The following is a 21083-nucleotide window of genomic DNA, read 5'->3' as shown; positions in this document are numbered from 1 at the left end:
GCCTATGACAATAGTTATGACAGCAGGCATAAGTTTTTTATGTGGTGCCAGCTCTTTCTTTTTGTAGAGGTAAGCAATATCTAAAGTTGATGCTAAAAAATGCAAAGAATATCAGGCCGATAATTGCTTCTGCTCTTTTGTAAAAGCAGCTGTATAGAATTAGACTGAAAATACCAGATACATTCTATTTAGAAAAGAGTATTTGCATATACAACAAATTAAGTGAAAGTATTATATCAAATCAGATAGAGAATATAGTTAAAAAATATTAATAATTGCCTGTAACTTAATTCTCAGTGTATCTTTTCCTTATTGGTGGCAATAGAATTTAAGTTTCCATTTCTATCAATTCAGTAATCATTTTTAGGACATTCTAAGTAAAGTCACTGTGCTGGCAGCTGTAAGAATTAAGAATCTGATGATGATACAGCTTCCTCTCAAACGAGGACTGAGTTTCCATTCTAGAATAGAACTCGGGGGCTACTTCATGTGAGCTGCTCAGTCGCTTCAGTCAGGTCTGCCTCTTCGTGACCTTATGGACTACAGCCCACCAGGCTCCTTTGTCCATGGGATTCTCCAGGCAAGAATACCAGAGTGGGTTGTCATTTCTTCTTCCAGGGGATCTTCCCGATGCAGGGATCCAACCAGTGTCTCTTATGTCTCTTGCATTGGCAGGCGGGTTCTTTACCCTTGAGCCACTAGGGAAGCCCTGATCTACAGATTAAATATTCTTAAAAAGTTGCAGCGGTTAATACTTTTTGTGCCGTGTTTTCCCAGGGTGTGTAGATATATTTTGATAACGTGAGTGAGAGATATTTAAGAAAGAAATGAAGCATGAGGGGTAACTGAAAAGTTGTAAGTTTCCTAAAAAAGATGGCATAGGTGGGCAAGGTCATGGTCATGGTAACTTAGATTGTCCGGAATGATATCCCTCTGAAAAAGGGTCCAAGAGTCGGCCTGAATCCAGTGATTTTTGATGCCTTTTAGAAAGAATAGAAGATCAGCAGGTGTGGTTTGTTTTGAGTGCAAAACAGAGCTCATTTTGACTGTCATTGACAAATTTACATTTCATTATAGCCACTGTCTTCAAACTTTTCATATAAAAATATAAAAATATTCTATATAAATTTTTCTAGAAAATAATTCCCAATTTGAATTTAATCTATGATTCTTCATGTAGCATGACCATTATTATTTTTTTTTGGAAATAATTATGAACGAGTAAAAAGTATTACAGTTGTGACAAATAAAATGAAAAGCAAAACCTGGCACTCTTTAAACTAGAACGTGAATTAAAAGCAGTAATTGATTTGAAAATAAAGGAAATAAACAAGTCCTTGGGATTTTATGTATAGCATGGTGATTCTAGTTAATAATATTGTATTGTATATTTAAAAGTTACAAAGAGAGTCAATCTTAAAAGTTCTCATCACCAAGAAAAAAATTGTGACTATGTGAAGTGATAGATATTAACTGAACTTACTGTGAAACAATAATTTCAAAGCATATACATATATAAAACCATTATGTCGTACACCTAAAATTGATATATTCAGTTATATCTCAGTTGTATCAATTATATGATATATCAATCATTAAAAAATACAATAAAAGGACAGAGATAGTAAATTTAAAATGTCATTAAATAGTATTTATTTTGGACATTTGTGCAATGCTTTGCAATGTTTAATATAAAGTGAAATACTTTATTGAATAGGATCCTTTCAGAATACTAAGAAATATGCCATATACATGGTAGAACTTGAAGGGATACAGTACATCGCATCCTTTATCTTTGCGAAAGTTTAGAACAAAATGAGAGAGGGACATACAAATCAGATAAATTCATTCATTCATTCAGCAAACAATTTCTCTAACTCATTTGTACTTGGTACTCTTTAGAGAAACTGGTGACAAAGCAGTGAATAAAACAATAATAGCATACACTCATGGAACCTGTAGTCCACGGAGGGAGACTGATGGCAAATGCGGGAGAAACAGAGATGCACTTCTCAAAGCCTACTTCAAGCCAGGATGGGTTGCACACAGCCAGCTATAGGAACTGCTGCTAGATAGCAGCACCAAGAATTGGCTTGTTCAGGCCTGGGTGTGCTTCTGCTTCAGAACCAAGGTCACACTCTACAGAAGACACAGCATCCATGCCTGAGCAAAGGCCTAGCCATTTCTACCTAATGTCTAAGTGCTTTAATGGACTCACTTGGGATTTGCAGAAATGATCTCCAGTCTGCGTCATAGTGAATTTGTCCCTCCTATTCAATTTTGCAAATTCATGCTTTTCAAAAATATTATCTCCCCTACCCAAATTTGCTGTACTCCTAATTCAGTGATATTCTCCTTTCCTGGAAAGTTGTCACAGATATGGGTAAACAGATGAAGATAAAACGTTTTATTTTTACAAGGAAGAAAGCCTACTGGTGAATGCAGATTTAGGACTGGGACTAAAGGAGCTTCCTTACATTTACCTATGAAGCACACAGCATTTATTTACCCACACAGCCTCTTTCTGAAGTGTGGAGTATGCACAGCAGTAAGAAGACTAGAAAAATAAACATGTACTACCTTCATCACCCAGATAGGTCACTTCTTCCACCTAGATGAGTGAGTAAGGAGTGGGGAGAGACGACTTGCTGCTCCAGATGAACTCTATCCACAAAGAAGCGTGATGTCAGGGGAGAGAACATGCTTATCCATGGACTCATCAGTATTAGCGTTCCCATTTCAACAATACTAAGAAAAATAAAGTTCAGAAATATTGACTCATTTGCCAAAGATACAATTTTATACAATAAGAAGTAAAGTTTGGACAAGGATATCCAGCCGAACTTCTTCTAAGTATTTGAATGCCTTCTATGCAAGGAATACAGTAGTGGGCAGAGAAGTGAGTCAGAACTTTCGCCCTTGAAATATTTCAGTCAAGTTGGGAGTGGGGGGGGGCAGACATTTTGGATGATTTGAAAATAGCATTATATTTGTGATGTTTGATTGAAGGTAACAAGAGGACACTGAGACTAGCATCTTTGTCAACAATGGGTTCAGTGGCTTCCCAGATAAAGTGATAACTGAGTTGATCCTAAAGGGTAGTAAGAACTAGCCAGATGAGTGGGACAAGAGATGAAAGATGGAAAGAAATTCTGGGCAAAAGGACCTGAGACCTGGAAATAAGAAAGAGCACAGATCATTGACGGATGACAAGAGGTTCCAAATGACTAGAGAGTGTAGCACAGAGGAGGGAGTGATCAAATGTGGACTGTAGCAGCATAGAGGATGAGATGGTTAGATTAGCATCACTGACTCAATGGACATGAATTTCAGCAAACTCCAGGAGACAATGAAGGACAGGGAAATCTGGCCTGCTGTGGTCCATGAAGTTGGCAAGAGTCACACCCTACTTAGTGACTGAACAGCAACAACAAGACTCATAGGATGGCACTTGGACAGTCAAGAACCAGCCTCATGCCAGGCACAGTGTTGTGTGCTGAGAATATGACAGCAATGGATAAGATCAGTGGTGTCTGGGTCCCCAAATGACACCATGCAAAAGTGTTCAGGTAGGAAAAGGGGCATAGGAGTTGGCACCGTCCTTACCCTTAGGTGGGTCTGTCAGTTGTTTTATAGCTACAGGTTTGTCTAAACTGAAAAATGAAGTATGAACACAGTTTTGCCAGAGTAAATGTTGTCGTTTAAGCTGCTATGTCATGTCCAACTCTTTTGCGACCCCGTGGATGATAGCCCACCAGGCTCTTCTGTCCATGGGACTTACCAGACAAGAATACTGGAGTGGGTTGCATTTCCTTCTCCAGGGGATCTTCCCATCTTAGGGATTAAACCCATGCCTCCTGAATTGGCAGGCGGGTTCTTTACCGCTGAGCTACCATGGAAGCCCAGAGTAAAGATAGAAGAAGAAAATTCCTAAGAGAGGAAACAGAATGTGCAAAAAACCAAAGAGAAAAAAGCAGGGCATAACTTATGGACTGGGGAACAGTGGAGAATAGAATGTGAAGCAAAGGCATATATTCAGTTAAAAAAATAATAGTCTATGAAAAAACATGTGTAGTCTATCATCGCTTCAGTGTCAGTTCTATATCCCTCACTTCTAAAATTTGTGTTTATTTGAGAATTTTTCTTTGTATCTTATATTTTTCTCTCTTTGTTGGCCCAAAGGACACAAGGGCTAATTACATGACTCTACAGATAGTTGTTGGGAAGCTCCTAAATCACCCCAGTCTTGACAACAATCATATGAACTCAGATTTCACAACTGTACTTTCATGCTGCTTACTACAGGATTTTTTTCTAATTGTCAAACTGCAAATGCCTCCAGGATTCTAACACTTTATTTTGCTGATATTTATAGCATAGGAGGAATAAACTATTCATATTTAATGGAGTTAGAGAGAGTAGATACATAACACTTGACTTGGAGCACTTGTTCTAATTTGTCAGCAGTGATTAAGTTTAATATTTCTCCAGAAAATAAGACCAGTAATAGGGCTATGAACTTGGGATACTGCAAAACACATTATAAGCAAGAGAACCTCAAAACTACACTCTGAGAGACAGTCTTTCTCAGGTATTTCCAATACGCTTTTTAACAGATCTATTTAGAACACTTGTTTCAACATTTAAACTAAATCTTGCATGATTTTCTTGATATTTCAGAATCCAATTAGGAGTTTTATGCAAACAATTTTATGTATCTAAGTATTTTTAATATATAACTTCCAACAGATACTAATACTTTGTAAAGAAATACTGTTAGTTTTTATAAGAGATATTATGCTGTTATGCCTTAAGTTGATATGTTTAAAGAAATCTCATGTCTGTAGATAAAATGGTCTGTGACGTGAAACAAAACTATAACCATAGGACAAAGGGAATAAACTACAGTTTTTCAAAAGAAAAACATGACTGCTTGAAGAATATTTTAAAAACAACTCTCCGTGTTAGAGGGAAACCATTGCAAAGTATGGAGTTGTCCCATTAAATATTTGATCTAAATCAGCCATTATTAATTTTTAATGATGCTAACAATAGAAGCTATACAGCCTCTTGTTTTGTTTACGTGATATTGTTATTTTGCCATTACTTTGACAAGTGGAGTTCAGAAGGAGTTCACTCAGAGAAACCGTGTGTTTTGAAGATGCAAGGTTGGCACCGGAAACCTCTGGGGACTCTCTGTTTCAGCGTCTAGATACGAACACATTTAGAACAATTTGGATTTTTTCTATTTCATGTCCTGCCCCTAGCCATCCTATTTGTTGCAACCTGTGATCAGATTACAGAAAGATTACACTTTAACCTACATTTAATCTAAACAAAATAGATATCAGAAGCCATGTTAAGAAATTCTATTTTGTTGCTTTCAAGAGGCAGGTAAAGGTGGGGTTTTATTTTGGTGTTTTAAATGCTGATGAGCAACATAAAATTGCTTTCAATATAGTTTATATCCTTGAAGGGCAAAAGTAAGTTGTTCCTTCCTTTCAGGGGGATACTTTCTATGAAATTTCGTCTGCAGATTCCAGCAGCTCAAAGGGCAAGAGGTCAGAAGGAATTATAACAAAATATATGTTGGAGAAAATCTTGGGAGCCAAGATATTATTTCTAAAAGGCATTTCAAAATCTTAGACATTGCAACCCTGTCCTTTTTGATACAGTGGTTACTTTTTTTTTTTTTAATAATAAAATGCAGCTTTTCATTATATATTTTTCAATTATTGTTCTTTTTATTGCTATTTGAGCCAAGTAAGTTTACAATCCATTTTAAGCTCATCTTTAATAAGCATCTGTAGTTGAACAGACCTGTTTTGTACTCTGTTTATTATTTCCAGATTCCATAAGGGTCTGGGCAGTTTTCTCTGACTTCTCTTATTTACCATAAAGAGGAATTAATACATGAGAGTTTGAGATCTTCATGATGAATTTTTTAAAAACATTATGTGCACCAGTCATTTTGTTGTATAGATGACAATGTCACCTTTAATTTGGTTTACATACCATTTAGGAATCACTTAGAGCAATATAACTTTTATTAAAAATTCAGAATGTTTTATGGAGTCCTAGAGATTCAAGTTTTACACTTACTGTGAGATGTTTCAGGTCTTCTGAGAAAACACTGAGGTTGTAGGGCTTTGTTTCATGTTGTTTTTTTAACATTGCTTTAGAGAAAATTGAATAACCCATGTTACAGATAAAGCAAATATAGAAAAAGTTAGAGGGAAAAAAAGACACATCATTACACAAAGACTGTCACAATTCAAAGATGAAATCTTTTCCATTTTAACCGTTGGCAATATTTTTCCCCCTTTAAGCAATGGAAGTAAAATGTTAATAAAATTTGATTAACTGCACATGAATTATTTTTACCACCCACTCTCAAATAATTTCTTTTATTTCTATATATTTGTTTTTTCCTTATTTCAAAGTAGGGAAAACAATCTTTCCTTACCAAAGTAATGTACAAAACTTTGAAGTATTGAATGGTATAGGGTTGGAGTAATAGCTGGCTTTTATTTTTATTTTTTTCTCCAGTTTAGGGGAACAATGTGCTTCTAAACTGATGCTTGCCAGTTGCTTCTGTTCCGGCTATTGGAAGCCAATTCATGGCTGCGTTCCTGGAGAGCATATAAAACTCGCATTGTTATGTAGTTTGCCTGACAGAGGCGCACTCATGCAAAGCAAGATGGATGCGCTGTCGGCTTTCTCTATCAGGGGATCTCCATTTAGTGACCCAGATGAGGACTGTGAGAACTTGTCACACAAGTACGACAGGGCCAGATAGGGCTTTAAACGGAGCTCCGAATCTCATACCTATCTGAAGCTGCTGAGAGCACAAAATTTGTCATAAAAGACTTGTCAGTACAGAGTTCATTAAGGTAAAGGATGATAGTACTCTATCTGGACGCAGCTGAGCTTTCCCCTGGCGGCCTGATCTTCGGTTACAGGAGAGTCGTGTTTTGTTTGGTTTCTTTCCTTAATGACCTCCTAAAATGATTTCATTAAGGTTTTCCTCATTCTTTTACCTGAATTCAAAAGTTGCTTTTCGCATTTCCCACCCCCTCCCAATGTACCTCCTTATTTTCTCCCTTGTTAAATCTGGAGGTGTGCTTGTGATGTCAATTCACAGGCCCTTGGGACTTAACCGAGTCTGGAGGTGAGGTGTTAGACCTCGCAGGGCAGAAGTGTAAGGCTCAAGGTGAAAGACAAGCCTCTTAATCACTTGAACTGCGATGGCCACATTAGACATTTCCTGGTTGCCACTGCATTTTCTTTCATTCCGTGTCCAGAGATCAGTAAGTATATTCAGAAACACAGGACTGTCCCCGATTTAGTTAGAATCCTGATATTAGACTCACAAAGGAGTTAATTTCTAGTTGCAAATTGGTTTCCAAGGAGTTAAAAGTTTGCCATTTTAAAATACATCCCTTTAATACCAATGTATGATTGTTAATTTCAGCATAATTCAGATTTATTGTCTTCTTCAAAGACCATTAAAGGTGTGTGTGTTTTTTTGTTGTTTTGTTTTGTTTTTTGGTTTGTTGGCATTTTATTTTCTTTGTTTTTTAAATCCAAAGAACACACCCATGAAGTCAGCCAGGGGCATATCTCCTATTATTCTCATTTTATCTATGGGAAAAACAAAGGAAAAGAAAAGAAGAAAAATAGTTGTTTCGTCCTTATTTTAGAAAACAAAATGGCACTTATTTACTTTCTACTCACCATTCTCAGCTTAGTTTAAAGGATGATCAAATAGTAAATGATATATCCTGAATGTGATTATGCTCCTCCCAACCCTTTAGGAAGGAAGAACTACTCTTCCAGCTGCAATACAAGATGTTAGGTCTCAGTTGACTGTCTTCCCTGCATAGCTAGCATCCAATTAATGATCTCTCTAGCAAATACAAGGGTCAAACCCTTGGTCTCAGATGAGGACATCTCTAAAGTGTCAGCTCAGCTTTAGAGCTTACCATGGGAGCAGTTGAGGTTTCTGTTGACATTACATTGCAACACTTTTCTACTCCATCCATCCTGATTCCTCTCTTCCTCCAGAAATGTTTTATCCAAAGAGCACTTTACAAGAATCTTCCTGCATCCATATCTTGTCTCAGGCACCTGCTCCCCAGGAAATCTGATCAGTGATATAACATTCAGAACTATGTGGGAGGGGTGGTGATGGTGGTGGAGACATAACAATATGCAACCCTTCAACTTTTTCAACTTTTCTTCTCAAAATTTCTGATGTACTTAAAATAATTTTATTTTATTACATTGTATCAACATATACACCCAACATAAACAGTATAGAGAGGTGCTTATTAAAGATAAGAACACAAATGAAATAAATTTGCATGTAAGCAAAGGATAACACTTGCCTTTTGTCATTTTGAGTATTAATAGGGACCTGTAGTCATATTAATACTGATACGTAAAATGGTCTTACTAACTACACATTCTAAACAATCAAGTAGCTTCACCAGGTGAACAGAAGAATCATCCAGGCTTTACTCTGAGATCGTGGACTTGGGTGTCCTTTCAGGTATGTGATCATCTAATGGAATGAATGGTTTCTTTAATCAGCTATCCACTGTGTGCTATACTTTTGTGCTAAGCCGCTTCAGTCATGTCTGACTCTTTGTGAGCCCATGTACTGTAGCCGGTCTCCTGCCCATGGGATTCTCCAAGCAAGAATACTGGAGTGGGTTGCTAATGCCCTCCTCCAAGGGATCTTCCTGACCCAGGGATCGAACCAGCATCTCTTATGTCTCCTGTATTGGCAGGCAGGCTCTTTGCCACTAGCACCACCTGGGAAACCACTACTAAATATTTACTGACTTGTGATATTGTCCATGTTGTTTTATTTTCATGCAACATAAATCTCATTCTATTGCTATTTGAGAAACCATCACAAACTCGGGAGCTTAAAACATAACACAGTTTTTACTCAGTTTCCACAAGTCAGGAGGATAGCCTGGCTGGTCCTCTGCTAAGGCTCTCAGCAGGTCTGCACATAAGGTGTCAGACAAGCTGTGTTCTCATTTGAAGGTGCATCTAGGGAAGGATATCTCTACCAAGCCCCTCAGGTTATTGGCAGAATTTGTTAGATCTCATGGTATATTGCTTTTTCAAAGCTAGCAGGCAAATACAGCCGGAGACACATAAACACACATACACAGATAGAAAGAAAGAGATGGGAGGGGGAGAAAGGCTCTCTGGTGTTTTGCTTTCAGACTCTGACTTTTAGACTCTATATTAAGAGCTCATTAAGAGAGGCTCACTCAAGATAATCTCCCATTTGATTCACTTAAAGTAAACCAATTAGAGTCTTTGATTACATTATCAAAATTCCTTCACCTTTGTCATGTTTAGATGGCTAGAAGCAAGTTATAGATTCCACCACACACAAGAGGAGATTAGAAATAGGTGTATGTCATCTCAGAATTTTGCCTATCACATGAAATACAATTATATTATTACAAACAAACAGCAGTGCTATTTGGCATTACAAATTCTGTTCAAATAGGTAAGAGTGATTTAGTAGGAGGGATGTGCATTTTAGTTTAAGAAGAATCTCAACTTCTAGATTTCACTGCTTTGATATTGGAGCCCAGCTAATTATTAGTCCAGGTTTTCTTTGCCTGACTTGGACCTCGTGTTACAATTCTTACATGTTTCTACTCCCAGAGTAGGCAGTGTCTCAAATGTACTTTCTAGAGTAATACTTTAGGTTTACTTCTGGGACTCAAATTTCTCCAAACTTTCAATTTTTTTCTAACTCGGTTGACTAAATGTTTTGATTATTGCTGATTTCAGAGTCAACCATTCTTTCCTGAGGAAGAACTGGTAGTCTATCTCTTTTTTATTCTTCAAAATGCCAATATAGGTACACTTACGGTTATTGGATCAAAGGTCATGCTTCTTCCGGTGCACTGAAGAGAGAGAGTGGGGGACATTTCAAAGCATCATTGTACTTGAATTTGACCACATGACTGACTTGTTGTTGTCATCACTAAGTCATGTTTGACTCTTTTGTGACCTCATGGACTGTAGCCTGCCAGGCTTTGCTGTCCATAAGATTTTCCAGGCATGAATATTGGAAAGGGGAGCCATTTCGTTTTTCATGGGATTTTCCTGACCCAGGGATTGAACCTGCATGTCCTGCATTGGCAGGTGGATTCTTTACCACTGGGGCACCTGACTAACTTGATTTGGCCAAAAATAAGCTATTTGCGCTAACAGAAACAGTCTTTGGATTGACCTCTTGACTTCCTGTCATTTGCCATGAAAAGCATTTCTTTGATTGACCCTGTGCTAAGAGGGATGAAAGGAAATCAGAACAGGTTTAAATCTAACACAGACTTTGGAACCAAGCCTGTTTGACTCACATCTTGAAGGTAGAACCATGAGTAGAATGCAGCATAGATAGGATTAACCACAACTGGCCTCAAGTCAGAGGGGCAAGAGAACAAAGGTGTGTTGTTTAAGCCAATATATTTTTGTTTAATTTGAAGGTCTAATTGGCTTTATTCAATGATTCATGAATCAGGAAATATCTAGTAAATGGAAGAGCATTCCAAACCACTGAATTTTGCAGTGGTCTGTTAGGCAGCTTTGTTGCATCAATAGGTAAGTAATTGTTAGTTGCTCAGTCGTGTCCAACTCTTTGTGACCCCATGGACTATAACCCTCCAGGCTCTTCTGTCCAAGGAATTCTCTAGGCAAGAATACTGGAATAGTTTACCAGTCCCTTCTCCAGGGATCTTCCAGACCCAGGGATCGAACCCACGTCTCCTGCATTGCAGGCAGATTCTTTACCATCTGAGCCACCAGGGAAGCTCTAACTATAGCAATGGTTGAGTAAAATTTTGTATAAATTTATGCTTATCTAATATTGATTTTATCTAATATATTGAATAGATCATGATATTAAAAAATGGATATTTAATTATTACTCAGTATAATAATTCTAGCACTAGGTGGTAATGCTTTTACTTATGACGCACATGGCTTAATGAATAGGGCATCTTGCCCCTCAGTAAATTCTATTAATCTATCAGATCTACTAAATCTTAACTTCTCTGTGACTCTTCCACCATTGTTTCGCTAGGAACTTCTTTGGATCTCTGTAAGATGAATGAATTTACTAAGTGTTTTAGATTTAAGTATGTGAAACTTGTTCAGTTGGGCTGAACTTCCTCCTGTGATTGTGGTTAACCATGGTGTTAGGGCTGGTACTGTCATATCCTCTGTTTGTTCTCTGCTAGAGTACTGTTGCAGTGAGTGCTATTTACTCATCAATTCATCAAATATTTATCAAGAGCCTACTATGGACAAGGCACCATACCAAATATAGTGTTATCACTTATTCTTCTCTGATGATAGAACTTCTCTACTTGAAACCATAGTGTTAATGATCTTTAGCCCCATCTATATTAGAGACGGTTGATGGTATAAGACTTTATCAAATATTGTGCACAAATATATAAATATTTTGATATATATAATAAGGATACAAAAATGTAAAGGTTGCTATTGGTATAGTTGGTAATAAAGATGTATTATGATAGTGAAAAAATGATTGAGTAATAATGAAAATATAACAAGCATAGCATGTACTATATCCTTTCTCTTTCTCAAGTACTTTTCAAAGTCTTTTACATATATTTGGTCATTAATCCTTACAATACTCTGTGATGTTGTTAATATCATTGTCCCTATGGAAGCCAATAAAATTGCTTAAGGACACAAAATTAATAAGCTGTAGAGTAAGGTTAAAATCTTATAGAAGAGGAAACAACAAAAATGCATATATAGGATGAAAATATTATAAAGGTGTCAACATAATAAGATGGTAAGGAATTCAGACTTTAGAATTAGGCTGCTTAGTTTCAAATTTCAGTTTTTGCTTATTTGTTGTGTAACCATGAGTAAGCTAAATCAGCTATCCTCAGTTATACTTCAGTAACATGAAAAGAATAGGCACACCTATCTAATTTGTATGTAAAAATTAAGATGCAAAGCTCTTAGAACAGTGAGGCCAAACAAAAAAGTGCTGAGTAAATTCTAGTAGTTACTATTACTTCGTGGTCTTCCCAAAATTTATTGAGTGACTCCATAGACCTTATAGACACTACATGAACAAAACAAATAGACATGTCCATGTGGGAAATTAACCAGTTATAGTGCAAGGCTTACCAATGACCGCTCTTGCCAGTTTCACTGTGGAGACTTCTAAAACCAGGAATGACGTCTGGCCTTAGAATCTCATATCTGTGACATGTTTCTCCTCACAGTCATACCACCCTCTTCTTCTACTTCACTTTTAGAGTCTCTCATGGAAGCTGACTGTACAAAAAAGAATAAACTCATCACTTATTACCAGCACTTTTCTGGTTTTAATTCTTAAAGACATTACATGGTAGGTACTATTATTACTCCATTTTGCAGGTTGAAAGCTGAGGAGAAAAGTTATGAAATGACTTACCCAAGGGGAGCAGAAGTGAATTTAGATTGTAGAATCTGTTGTTATTATCTCCCTAAGAGTTTCATCTGGGGTTCAAAATCTTCAAAGTGAATTTTTAAAATTGCATGACTTTATTTTTTAAGAACAGTTTTAGATTTATAGAAAAATTACAGAGTTCCGAGATACCCCTCTGCTCTCCCAGCTACCCCACATTCCCTCACAGTTCCTCTTATTATTGACAACTTGCATTACTGTGGTACATTTATCACAACTGATGAATCAATATGTTTTTGTTAACTGAAGTCCAAGCTTAGTAATAGGGTGCATTTTTTTGTATGGTGCATTTTTTGTATGTATGTATGTATGTATGGTACATTTTATGGATTTTGATGACAGTATAAAGGTATGTATGCAAATATTAGCAGTATCATAAAGAATAGTTTCACCATCATAAAAAATCTTCCATGCTTTTCATCTCTTTTTCACTCTTCTCAGACCCCTGGCAAACACTGGTCTTTTTACTGTCTCTGAAGCTTTTCCTTTTCTGACAGTCATATAATATGAATCATATAGCATACAGCCTTTTTAGATTTACTTCTTTCACAGTGATATATTGATACATTTAAGGTTCCACTGTGTCTTTCTATGGCTTTCTTGGGTCTTTCTATTCCACATTTTATTTATCCATTCACCTATTGGAGGACATCTTGGTTGTTTCCAAATGTGGCCAATTATGAATAAAGTTACTATAATTATTTGTGTGCATGATTCCAAGTAGACATGTTTTCAGCTCATTTAAGCAAATACTTAGGAATGTGATTGCAAAATCATATGACAATACTATGTTCAGCTCTGTAAATAGCAAACTATATTCTAAAGTGGCTGTACCATTTTACATTTCCAGGAACAATGGATGAGAATTCCTGCTGTTCTACAGCCTCACCAGCATTTGGTGTGTTTTTTTTTGGATTTTTAACCTTCCCAATAGCTGTGTAGTGTAGTGGTATCTCATTGCTTTAATGTATAACTCTTAATAACAGCTGATGTTAAGTATTTCATTTGATTATTTGCCATTTGTATATTTCCTTTGGGTTTCAAATTGAGAGTTTGGAGTGCGAGAGTGGGGTTTATTTGAGCAAGCTGAGAATAAAAATGTCTCCGTATTTGCTCTAGAGAACTACTGAAGGATGTCGATACTTTTTGATAAAATATGTCTTTTGGCCTCCTTATCTTCTCATAAATAAGTATTCTATTGTTATGAATAATCAGTGCTGGATTTCAACTCTCAGGCATAGACAAATATATTTTGGTAATGTTCTCTGGAGTAAGGCTAATACACATCTCTTTTAAAGCATAATATTGAGTATTGAATTTACTGAAGATCTCTGAAAGTGTTATTCAAAAGCATCAGTTTATGAGGTTCCTGATTATATACCCTGTAATCCAGAAAAAGCAACAACTGAGCATCATTCAATTATATTGTTCTACACCAGTGGCATATAGTTGGAAAAAAATTACCCCATATTATGACACAAGCAACTCAGAAACACCAGAGTGTATTAAGTAGCTGGTAAAAAAGTCATTTCTTTGGCTACTGCTGCATAATAGTAATACAGATTTATCAGCGATAGTTGTACTTTTCCTAAGACTAGCAAAATAATTTGGCATTGAGAGCATATATTTCCCTAAGAATATGCTAACTCTACTGTCTTTCAGTATAACACCCTACTGTTTTTAAGCATCTACTGGACAGTTTTTAGAAAATATATTCTTTGCTATGCTGTGTTAGTAACCATGGCCAGCGAGAGTTAAGAGTAATCCAGAAAATATAAAGTAATATTGCAAGAAGGGATTTGTGCACTGGAAGACTGTAACTTTAAGAAAGTGCAAATATAAGTAATCCTTTGTAACTCTTAATTACCTTAATTTGAATTTAACACTTTCCTTGGTGTCCTCATTCCTGCTAAAGTCTCTCAGAAGTTGAAATATATCATAATTAACAGTCCCATTCATGCATTTCATGTGTTTTTATTGTGTGAATAAAGCCCTAAAGTTCCTAATTAGACGAAATACAGTTTTTCCAAGTGGTGGATTTGGAATGACTCTTCTATTTGAGATGGCATTATAATTCCTAATAATAATATTAACCATAATCACCATATTACTCAATACTAGCATGTGACTCTTTTTAGTAACATCAAATAGTCTAACTTTCCCAATTTCCTTTCTGCATAAAAACATTTATATTTTTACTGCCAGCCATATTAGACCATGCATTTGAAACACTGCATTTCTAGGACTGATGCCTGCATGTCATTATCATCTTGTGTCCTTGTCCCTAATAAATGTTTCCCTGTGGGAGTCACATGGCACTCAAAGCTGCCTGCAGTCTTTCCAGGAGGCAAATAATTAACCACAAAAAGAATTCATTTCCAAAGGGAATTCAAATTAGCTACATTTCTCATTCATGTCTTTATGAGAGTGAATTTCATGTAAGTTAAGTTGAACAGCTTCAGTTTGGACTTAATTCTGAGCTTTCTTTGACTGGTGGATAGGAGAGCTTTAGGCATGAAGGATGATCTTACTCTAGGATCAGATTTTTTTTTTTTTTTGTATAAAAGCTACTTGCTTTGGACTTTTAAAGAAAAGGAACCCATTAGATTAATTTATGGACTTATTATGCATAAAATAATACTGAATAGTCAAATTAAATATATAAATATAAGTTATAGGTCTAAGTAAGCTTTCCAGTAGTCATGTATGGATGTGAGAATTGGACTATAAAGAAGGTTGAGCGCCAAAGAATTGATGCTTTTGAACTGTGGTGTTGGAGAAGACTCTTGAGAGTCTCTTGGACTGCAAGGAGATCCAACCAGTCCATCCTAAAAGAAATCTGTCCTGAATAGCCATTGGAAGGACTGATGTTGAAGCTGAAACTCCAATCCTTTGGCCACCTCATGCAAAGAGTTGACTCATTTGAAAAGACCCTGATGCTGGGAAAGATTGAAGGCGGGAGAAGAAGGGGACGACAGAGGATGAGATGGTTGGATGGCATCACCAACTGGATGGACATGAGTTTGGGTAAACTCTGGATTTGGAGGCCTGGTGTGCTGTGGTCAGTGGGGTCGCAAAGAGTCGGACAGGATTGAGCGACTGAACTGAACTGAAGTAAGCTCCAAGGTAAGTTGATATTTATCTCTGGACCAAATTTGTTTCTTTTGCCCACTTCATGAAGTCCTACTGTTTTGTTATCGAATCTACTGACTAATTGATCTCACCTTTTATAGAGCTATTGTCTATGGTAAGATGTGTTGTAGCCTTCTTATACACTCCCCTTGAAGGTGGTTGATTACATATTTATTACTACTATTTCTAGATTTTCAGTGCTTGTTCAAATAACCAAGAAACAATTGATCTTTTTTTTCCCATTTTTGTTCCTTTTTAAAAAAATTTTTATTTTTGTTTAGAGGATACTTGTTTAACAATATTGTGCTTGTTTCTGCTGTATATCAACATGAATAAGCCATAGGCATACATATGTCCTGTCCCTTTTGAATTTCCCTCCTACCTCCAACCCCATCTCACCCCTCTAGGTTGTCACAGAGTACCAGGTTTGCACTCTCTGCATCATACAGCAAGTTCCTACCAGCTATCTATTTTACCTACGATAATGTATGTGTTTCAAAGCTACTCTCTCTGTTCCTCCTACTCTGTCCTTCCCACCCTGTGACCACAAGTCTGTTCTCTATGGCTGTGTCTCCACTGCTGCCCTGAAAGTAGGTTCACCAGCATCATCTTTCTAGATTCCATATATATGCATTAATATATGACATTTTTTTTATTCTCTTTCTCACTTGCTTCATTCTATATAATAGGCTTTAGGTTCATCCACCTCATTAGAACTTCCTCAAATGCATTCCTTTTTAATGACTGACATATATACTAAACTGTGCTTTTTCTTCTAATTCACAGACCTAACAGGCCTATCCTTTGATATCTGTGCATCAAACATTTTCTAACTCGTAGAGTTCTTATATTGCCATTTGAGTTCTTTTATTCACCTTGACTGTGCTGGTTTCTATATTATGAAGATGAGCACCTTTTCCCTTCAATCACTAGCTTCTCTGTTGGGGAAATACTCTCTCTCTGATGAGTCCAGATGCCTTGTGTCTTTCTAAAGGTTAGTCTCTCTCCTTCCGTGTTGAGGGAGACATTATTTATCTAGCCCACAAGAAAAATCTATTGTTTGATAGGAAACAGCTAACCTCTGCAATTCCACAGGGATGACAGTTCTCATCAAGAAGCTAAGAGAAACCTTTATTTTATGCTCTCTGTTTGTTTAAATCAAAGCCATCATATATCAAAGGCCATTGGCTGACAAGAACAAGGGAAATACTCAGCATTTTTATCCTTACTTGTTACCGTCAATTAAATATGTTATATAATTATAAAGCAAACCAAAGCAAAATGGATAATCACAACTGTATAAACAATAAAGATTAAGCTGAACTTTATAAAAATAAGGTCATGGAACTCAAATGTAATGTTTTCTGTTAAAATTTCATGAACTTTCTCTTGATTTTATTTCAATGAGTTTTCTTTCTCTTAGATGAAACTGCAAGCAAGGTAGTTTTGGGTTTCTCAAAAGCCATGACAAGAAATCTAACTAATTAAAAAGCAAGTTTCAGGGAGAGAACTGTAATTATCACACAAGGAATGATTTTCTATCAGTAGAAAACAAAACAAACAAAAAAAATAGTTACTGTAATCAAAATACCTCATTGCCGCCTTCCTCTGTCATTGTTTCTTACCTTATCAGTATGGGAGTCCTGAATGCGGTTCACAATAACTCAAGTATTCATTCTTATAGGCAAATGCAGGGTAGAAAGGATGATCTCCATGTCCTTTAAAGAGACCAGCCTTGGCCATGTCTAACTTCTGGGTATACCTTGAAGAGCCAGAGCGATGATATGTCATATAATCTTTTTCTCTGTTAATGCAACAGGGAATAGAAACACTGAAAATGGTAGCATTTTCATGTATTTACGCTATGGAGTAATTAAGATGACTTGGAGTAATGGCTCTAATTAAACCGCAATTCTTAAAAATCAAGATATACACTAAAAAACAAAAAGAAAATTAAAATAACTCATAATACAAACACCAGAGATAATCATTATCAATAATAGATACCATTTCTTTGTGTGCATACATATATATATATGTATATATATTCACACACACTGGAATACCAAAGAATAATAACATAATGACTTGCTATTTGATTTAATAGGAACATACTTCCAAGGAAGAAAATATTTTTTTACAATGCAACAATAATAAAGTAAGGAATTATATGAGTATATTCACTTAGATTTTAATGATTTTTTTTTTTTTTTTATAAATTTATTTATTTTAGTTGGGGGCTAATTACTTTACAATATTGTAATAGTTTTTGCCATACATTGACATGAATCAGCCATGGGTTTACATGTGTTCCCCTTCCTGGACCCCCCACCCACCTCCCTCTCCATCCCATCCTTCTGGATCATCCCATTGCCCCGGCCCTGAGCCCTTGTCACATGCATCGAACATGGAATGGTGCTCTGTTTCACATATGACAATACACATGTCTCAATGCCATTCTCCCAGAACGTCCCACCCTCACCTTCTCCCTCAGAGTCCATAAAATTGTTCTATGCATCTGTGTTTCTTATTCTGTCTCGCATATAGGGTTATCGTTACCATCTTTCAAATTCCATATATATGCATTAGTATACTGTATTGTTGTGGAGAAAAGGGAACCCTCTTACACTGCTGGTGGGAATGCAAACTAGTACAGCCACTATGGAGAACAGTGTGGAGATTCCTTAAAAAACTGGGAATAGAACTGCCATATGACCCAGCAATCCCACTGCTGGGCATACACACCGAGGAAACCAGAATTGAAAGAGACGCGTGTACCCCAATGTTCATCGCAGCACTGTTTACAATAGCCAGGACATGGAAGCAACCTAGATGTCCATCAGCAGACGAATGGATAAGGAAGCTGTGGTACATATACACAATGGAATATTACTCAGCCATTAAAAAAAATACATTTGAATCGGTTCTACTGAGATGGATGAAACTGGAGCCCATTTAATGATTTTTTATTCCTGGTTTTTGTTTAAGTCTATTTTGTTTTTTTTCAAACATTTCTGATAATAAGCAACTTTGTTAAGCATCCTAGCTTCAGAATATTTCTACAATACTTAATTATTTCCTCTGAGAATTAATCTCTCTATGTAGAATTTCTGAGTCAATACATGTGTGAAATGATCGTTCTTATATGCAAACACAACATTTTTGAATATCTGAAATGCTACCCTTGTACTATCTGCCTGAGATTTTAACTTTTCTACATTCTCATTAAAAACAGGGATCACTTTTTCTTTTACTATTCCCAGTTTTACTAATGAAATTAGTTTTAAACTGTTTAATTTATTTGCATTTGTTTAAATATTGATTTTGTTGGTGTTCAGTTGCTAAGTCATGCCTGACACATTTACACCAGTATGCATATACTGGCTTAGTATATGCATTTTTACATTTTTGTTTCTCATTTGTTTTGTATTTTGTTTACTAGGTGTGATAAAACTCTAGGCATGTGTGTTGTGTTTTAGCAAGTATAATAGTGTCTATCACCATCATCCTAGGGTGAGGCAGTAACAAGAAGGCTTTTTTCCTTTGAGAAAGAAAATATTGAGCTACTCTGGAAGTGAAGATAGTTAATCATATCATCTGTATGTTGATAGACAGTCAACTTCTCCCTTTAGGCTATAAAATTAAGATACAATATAAATTGTGTTTTCACTAGATATCTTTTAACTATCTCCAAGAGATTTTTCTGAAGACTGGTTTACATTTTTATGATCACTGGTAAAGTAGTGTCACATTTTTATTTGATCAAAACTAGGATCAAATTTATCAAAGCAAACTGAATTTGTTTGAACTCTGTATGACAAGTCTGATTTGTTTTAGTTTTTTATAATTGAATTTTAATAATGTCAAACTATTTTCTCTGTAAAAAACAGAACTGCAACTATAAAACTTCAACAGCATCATTTAATAAACTGAAAAGCAGCTTATTGTCACTATACCAGTAAGCATAGAATCAAATCAATTATCAGACTATCTGGTTTCTAGCAATGAATTTTAGAATTCCAGGTGATAATTATCTGATTCTTTTTCTATCTATGGATATAATTTGAAATAAAAAAAAATGTGAGTTTGAGAAAAAGAGAAAATTAATGTCAATTTGGGAAACTGCAAATGTATTTGCAAAACTATTTTGAGCAAAACAAATGAAATAAAGGCATAGATCATCAAAAATTAGTCTGAATCATTAATAGAGGGAAAAGAGTAGGAGACTTATATTATATGAAATGTAGCCAGTTTTCAGGCCTGTGTCTTGATCAAAAGATCTAATCAGAGAGTGTTTTGCCTATATTTTCCTCTAGGAGTTTTATAGTTTCTGGTCTTATGTTTAGATCTTTAATCCATTTTGAGTTTATTTTTGTGTACGGTGTTAGGAAGTGTTCTAGTTTCATTCTTTTACAAGTGGTTGACCAGTTTTCCCAGCACCACTTGTTAAAGAGATTGTCTTTTCTCCATTGTATATTCTTGCCTCCTTTGTCGAAGATAAGGTGTCCATATGTGCGTGGGTTTATCTCTGGGCTTTCTATTTTGTTCCATTGATCTATATTTCTATCTTTGCGCCAGTACCATACTGTCTTGATGACTGTGGCTTTGTAGTAGAGCCTGAAGTCAGGCAGGTTGATTCCTCCAGTTCCATTCTTCTTCCTCAAGATTGCTTTGGCTATTCGAGGTTTCTTATATTTCCATACAAATTGTGAGATGATTTGTTCTAGTTCTGTGAAAAATACCATTGGTAGCTTGATAGGGATTGCATTGAATCTATAGATTGCTTTGGGTAGTATACTCATTTTCACTATATTAATTCTTCCAATCCATGAACACGGTATATTTCTCCATCTGTTTGTGTCCTCTTTGATTTCTTTCATCAGTGTTTTATAGTTTTCTATATATAAGTCTTTTGTTTCTTTAGGTAGATACATTCCTAAGTATTTTATTCTTTTTGTTGCAATGGTGAATGGTATTGTTTCCTTAATTTCTCTTTCTGTTTTCTCATTATTGGAGTATAGGAATGCAAGGGATTTCTGTGTGTTAATTTTATATCCTGCAACTTTACTATATTCATTGATTAACTCTAGTAATTTTCTAGTAGAGTCTTTAGGGTTTTCTATGTAGAGGATCATGTCATCTGCAAACAGTGAGAGTTTTACTTCTTCTTTTCCTATCTGTATTCCTTTTATTTCTTTTTCAGCTCTGATTGCTGTGGCCAAAACTTTCGATGCATGAGACAAGAGCTCAGGGCCGGGGCAATGGGATGACCCAGAGGGATGGGATGGGGAGGGAGGTGGGTGCGGGGTCCAGGAAGGGGAACACATGTAAACCCAGGGCTGATTCATGTCAATGTATGGCAAAAACTATTACAATATTGTAAAGTAATTAGCCCCCAACTAAAATAAATAAATTTATA

The 21083-nt window shown here is 36.0% G+C and overlaps 1 long non-coding RNA gene across 1 annotated transcript; it reads right to left on the bottom strand.

Annotated features, from left to right (window-relative positions):
* Positions 1 to 6401: 6401 nt before the first annotated feature.
* On the bottom strand, positions 6402 to 9998 carry LOC145530540 (uncharacterized). The gene is made up of 2 exons (XR_014071878.1): positions 9909 to 9998; positions 6402 to 8130 (listed from the first exon to the last, which is right to left on the bottom strand). It is a non-coding gene; the product is annotated as an uncharacterized LOC145530540 (long non-coding RNA).
* Between the last annotated feature and the right edge of the window lie 11085 nt (positions 9999 to 21083).

This window comes from Giraffa tippelskirchi, chromosome 12, assembly GCF_054371585.1.
Source record: "Giraffa tippelskirchi isolate mGirTip1 chromosome 12, T2T-mGirTip1v1.2.pri, whole genome shotgun sequence".
NCBI lineage: Eukaryota > Metazoa > Chordata > Mammalia > Artiodactyla > Giraffidae > Giraffa > Giraffa tippelskirchi.
Note: the sequence above shows the minus strand (reverse complement) of the source record. Positions and strands in the feature narration are given on the sequence as shown.